Genomic DNA, 6,000 nt, shown 5'->3' with positions numbered 1-6,000 from the left:
GAAGGCAATTTTCAAGTTCCACAGCACCAAAAAAAGTGGCCCAATAACAATCCTTAGTTTGTGAATGTGTGTGAGAGTGAGGGCTGGCAGGGGCAGCACCTGTATGTGTGTGTGTGGCAGTGACAGAGAGAGAAAGAGAGAGAGAATGGAGGAGAAACTGGATTTATCCTATCAGGCATGCAGACACAGATGCACAAGTACACACACACAACACACACACACACACACACACACACACACACACACACACACACACACACACACACACACACACACACACACACACACACACACACACACACACAGAGGAGGGTGAACCCAGTGACGTGGGCTGGGTGTTACTGCTAAAATCAAAAGGCACTCATTCCATTGGCTACAGGGTAACAGGGATGATGGAGGTTTGTCACAGCCGTAGATGTGCACTAGTGTGTGTGTGTATGTGTGTGTGTGTGTGTATATTTGTGTGGAAGGAGGGGCTGGATAATTGGGAGGAGGAGAAAGGACATTTGAAGCGTCTCACTCTGATCCATTTTGGCTTTACTGTCAAAACTCGTACATTCAAACATGGCGGTTGATTGTTCTTTGTTATTAACTCACCAAATATTTCATGTGCACTGCCAAAACCTTTGTTTAAGCAGCTTTTTATTAAAATGTAAACATAACAAAAATGAGTGACAAATGGGGCATTAAGAGGAAAGCAAAAAATAAGAAATTGCAGAGCAAAGAAAGAATGTGAGAGATACATTTCTAACAATCGTTAAACTATATCTCATCTTGATCATGTATGTATTCTTTTATTCTTTATTTTTGTTGTTTATGTAATTATACAATACTGTGTGGTTAGTTAATATAGTCGAGTGTATTGTTAAGTGTTTTAAATGCTTCTTGTATTTTTCCCTTACATTTGAAATTATTTAGAAATATTTCCAAATGGAAGTCCCGAAAAGGTCAGAACTACATAATATCTCTACTCAGTGTAAATCTCCTGCTCACTTTCTGTTTTCTCTCTGTCCTCAGCTTAACATCATGATGCTCAGTGAGTTTGACGACTCCATAGACTAAGGACACTGTGTTCTTTCCTCGGGAGCTTTCTGCAGCCGACCTTGTGGACATGACAGACATGCGTGGACCTCACTACTGACTGAGAGCTTATTCAAAATTATCTGGAGGGTAAAACAGTAATAATTGATTACTGGAGCATGTCAACTTTACTATCTGAGTGTTGCTGACATGAAAATAAAATATCTGAAATATTTTTTCTCTTATTTAAAAAGGAAGATGACTGTGTTTGTAACTGTGTAGAGAAATAAAGCACAGCAGCATTGTGCTACACCACACAGTATGATGGATAGTCATTTTTCTAACAATTACAACTGTATATTTTAATTGCCTATGAATTATGTGAAATATAAATGCAAAATGCAAAGCTTGTTTTTACTCATAGTGTATGCAAACTGCAATGGAAGGCTGACAAATTCAGTTTATCATATTATTAAATTTTTTGATATACTGAATCATTTTTAAACAGCGTGCTGATTTATTTCACATTGTATCCACACAAAACATCAGACAGGATTATCATTATGAAGAGTGTTGGCATGCCATCTAGAGGATAATCTTTGATAGTTCATTTGACCTGTTTCTTCTGGTCGCCTGCTGTATCTGCTGTGCAAGCAGAAGAGAATCAATAAAATATAAGGCAAATAAAAAGTCATCATACCCTTCTGTCTGTGGGACTGTTTGGTACATTTTTGGTAAAGACATTAATTACAACATGTCCTGTCCATAAGTGGTAGGATTTATTTTTTTTAATTACATGAATAGTCAACATTTCATTGCATTGTATCACCAAAAAACCTGCCATGCAGAGACATTTTAGTATTGATTTTGGGCTGTGCTGCTGTTAGAGTGTATTTGCTGATATAATAAAGAGATGTATTTCTGAGCTTTCTTGAAAATACAGCGATGATGAGCAGAGGCACGGATTAGAGTAGTTTGAACATACAACTGGCACAGTGGTACAATCCAGAAACTTCCACTAGGCAGAAGAGGGGGGTCGTGTGGAAATCATTGTACAATGTCATTCTTGTGCTGGGAGCAATGAGGAAATCACATTAATGTAAGCACTGCACTCAATACACACAAAGTAAAAATATTTTAAGGTTCTGAGGCTTCTTCTGTATTGTTTGTGATAATAGTGATACATCAATCATGCAGTACTGTCTGTTGTTTGACATGAAACGTCAACAAACACACTGAAAAATTAGATCAACAGGATGTGATATAGATGGATATGCAAGACATTATCCTGCATGTGTCGCATGAACATGTGCTTGTTTCATCGCACCATTTTGAATGGCCTTTCATCACAGAGCAGTGGTATTCTAAATCTCAAACACCAGAGGACACTGCCTCCCCATAAATGTAGGAGGATAGCCTCTATTAATATGGTTTATGAGAGGGCTCTTTCCACTGTATTAGCCAATAACTGAGGGAAAAACCATTAAAACCATGACATATGTATTCAACAGAAGATAGAGAATTAACTTTTCATGCATGAAGTAAATTAATCAAATTTTGCGGTGAATCAGCAATTAGAAAAGTACTTAAGACCATCAGTAGTATTGAAACTAGGGGAGATGTGAGGTTTTTGTTTTTTGAGAATGACACAATATGCCAAAGTGCTATTGATTCAAGTGTTGGTTTAATTTATAGGATCAAGACACGTGGTGTTTGAGTGTCACTGCTGAACATCATCGCCCTCTCCCATCCCTCATTCATTTTCCTCTGCACCTCTTCAGCCATGTGATCGCTCCTGCCCTTTGCTCCAGCTGGGAGGTCGCGTCCCAGCACCTCTGAGCTCACAGCCGTGGTGATGCCATCTCTTGAGCCCCCCACTGCTCTCTCCTGGTTCCACCGACATTGTCCTTCTCCCAGTTTCCAGCAACTCCTCTGGGCTCCTGGGTCCTGTCAGAAAAGCTTTTCTTCACAGAGCCCCACAGGTGCCAGCCAATGGTAGTCTGTGAAGACGATGCCACGTGACAGTGTGTGGCCAATATCTGGCGCCCACAACTGCACACTTCCTGGAGGGAAAGTACATTCAGAGAGCATGAATGTTTCTATTTTTAATCTCTCTGGCAGAAAAAGAGGAGCAAAGCAACCACTTTTGAAACAAAGCCTTAATATAACACAGAGCATGTGTGTGGCTTTTGCAACACAACACCAAGCTTAACAACACTGTAACTGATGATTAATGAGCGTTTAGAAGCAGCACAAATGTATGAAACTAATCACACATACAGGCCTGCATATGTGCACATGCACTAAGGCATGCTGACATATACATGCGTGCACACTTATACACACAAATGAACTAAAGAGTATTCTCACACTTATATGCATTGAATCTCACACACACGTCCATGAATCTTGGTACATTGCTTTAATGCCAGTCGCTCCTTCAGGCTTGAGCCTCCTCCACTCTGCTCTTATCACTCCATTTCCTTCAATTGCTCTGTAGTCACCATGATGACATAGCGCTTGCCCTTCTATCTGAGAGCTGTCTGTCACTCAAAGGCCCGACCCCCAATAGAGTGCACTAGACAAGAGCACAGGACTTATGATTGAATTATCAACAGAGCATTCAGTCATGCAGCTGTTCACTGGATTGGGCGATCATCATGGAAGTGGGGGTCTGGGCTGGGTTGAGAGCACACATGGGAAAAAAAGAAGTGGAAGCATAGAAGTGGAATCAGTGAATAAGTGAGATAATTAAAGCAAAGTGGATTAAAGGAACTATTTAAGATAGGAGATTGAAAGATTCAGATGGAGATCTTTAGATAAGCAGAGAAAGTGGAGAAAAAAGGAGAGACAATAAAGAAAGGAGAAGATTCAGAGAGAAAAGGAGAGTTTGCAAGCAGGGGTTAAGGCTGAGCGTGTGTTGTGGGCTCAGCAGTGAAGTTGACGATGCACTGGGAGAACAGCTGCGCTGCAGGGCTTTCAGGCTCCATCACTACTGCTCTCCTTCAAGCAGCTCCACCATTACACTCCCTCTCTTACTAACACACACACACACACACACACACACACACATGTAAATACACACACAACTCTCATAAACATGCAAAACCACTGATTGTTGCTTCAGTGCACACGAATGTGCTGCAATAATAAACAGGTTTCATATGCATGTTCAGGCCTGAGAATCAGACGCCAAGTTGCCCGTGGTGATTTTAAAAGCTTTTTGAAATGTCACAAACCTTCATTACCACTATGTGAGGCAAAAAAAAGTCTGCATTTCAGAAATAAAGCAAGTGAAGATACCGAAATGTGGAATGAGATTACAGGACTAGAAAGAAAATATCAGTTTTGCAGTTTAGGAGTACACATGTGAAGCGCTCATACAGATTCATTGCAATCAGATTTAAAAAGAGCCGCTGAGAGAAAGGCTGCGGGATAAAGGACACAGAGTTACAGCTAAGTGCATTTACAAAGACAGAAAAATGTAACAGCTGTTTGCTGTGAACTGCATGTGTAAACTAAACACATTGTGCATTTTTATTGAGTCAACACATCATAATCCCTTTAGAGGTTGGCCAAACACAACATTTGCACAGGACCTTCGCCACAGAGGAGTGAACAACCAAAGACCTGCTTTGTGCAGTAACATATTTGTGTGATTTTCTTACGCATGGATTATATTATGTTCAGTGAAAACCTCTTCACCTTCAGAAAAAAATGAAAATTATATTTGTTCTTTGTAGTAAACTCACAAGTCCTGAACTCAAATTCCTGTGCTATGTGATGTGGGTTTAAAACTAATTCACCACATTTTTGTGAAGTTAATTTTGGTTAGGGGAATTTGGTGGTGAAAGGAGCAGAGAAGCAGATCAAATCAGAGGTAGGGGCAGACTGCTGCACTGAGCCAAATGGCATCCATAGTCCCTGGGGGCCACTGCACCCTCTGTCTGTGTTTTTACTCCATTTTCAGTAGAAATGAACTGCATCGCACTATCCTCCTGGGGATTACAGACTGGGTTTGAGTGTATTTGGAGAGGAATGGAGATGCAGTTTGAACACAACCTTAAAAAAAAGCAAAAACACTCACAGATATGAGCACATAAGCCACTCCAGGTGAGTGAACACTGAAACATATAACTTACTTCCACTGTACCTAATTCCATACAGCAGTCTTTGTAGGGAAAGTACAGAGGAAACCAGGTCAACAACAGGAGATAAGGGCGAATAAAACCATTTCTTATGGCTGGGGCTGAAAGAGGAAGTTAATAGTAAAGTACTGCTAATGATACATTTAAACGAGAAATGTGATGTCATGAAGAAAGAAGAATCAATAAGAGAGGAAATAATGCGCTATACCCAACCGATAATGGATTTTGGGGGCAGATGCCGATATTGATAACAGGGAGGAAAAAAATTCCAATATTGATATATCTGCCGATAATATATACACAGAATAAAGGCCTTCATAAACACATTTTTTTCAGATGTGGTTACCAAGCACTTTACAAAAAAATATGTAATGGAAGCTGTGATATTTTACATTTAAACTGCGCGATGCGATCGGTCTAATAAGCAGCAAAGCTATAAGGACGCTTTGCTCTCACACGGGCTGCATTTATAGTCACACAAACACACACACACGGGCAGTCACTCTCTAGTGTGCGCTCTGCTCGCTCACTCCAGATTCCGGGAGATTGGATCTCATTTGCGGGCGTCAGAGAGACGCTATCAATACGCGGGAGACTCCCGGAAGTTCCGGGAGAGTTGGGATGTCTGGGAACACATTATACATGTTAGAAAGTACGTAATTGTTGAAAACGTGAAAAGACCCTGAACTACCATGACCTTTAAACAGTTTTTCACCAATATCTGTGTTTAGGTTTTTTTTGGTAGGCCTAAAGCCTGATTTATGCTTCTGCGTCGGAACGCCGGTGCCCCGATGCTGTCGTGCACCTTTGGAAGTTCAATTAACCGCCATGC

Source organism: Scomber scombrus, chromosome 3 (assembly GCF_963691925.1).
Source record: "Scomber scombrus chromosome 3, fScoSco1.1, whole genome shotgun sequence".
Classification (NCBI taxonomy): Eukaryota; Metazoa; Chordata; class Actinopteri; order Scombriformes; family Scombridae; genus Scomber; species Scomber scombrus.
Note: the sequence above shows the minus strand (reverse complement) of the source record.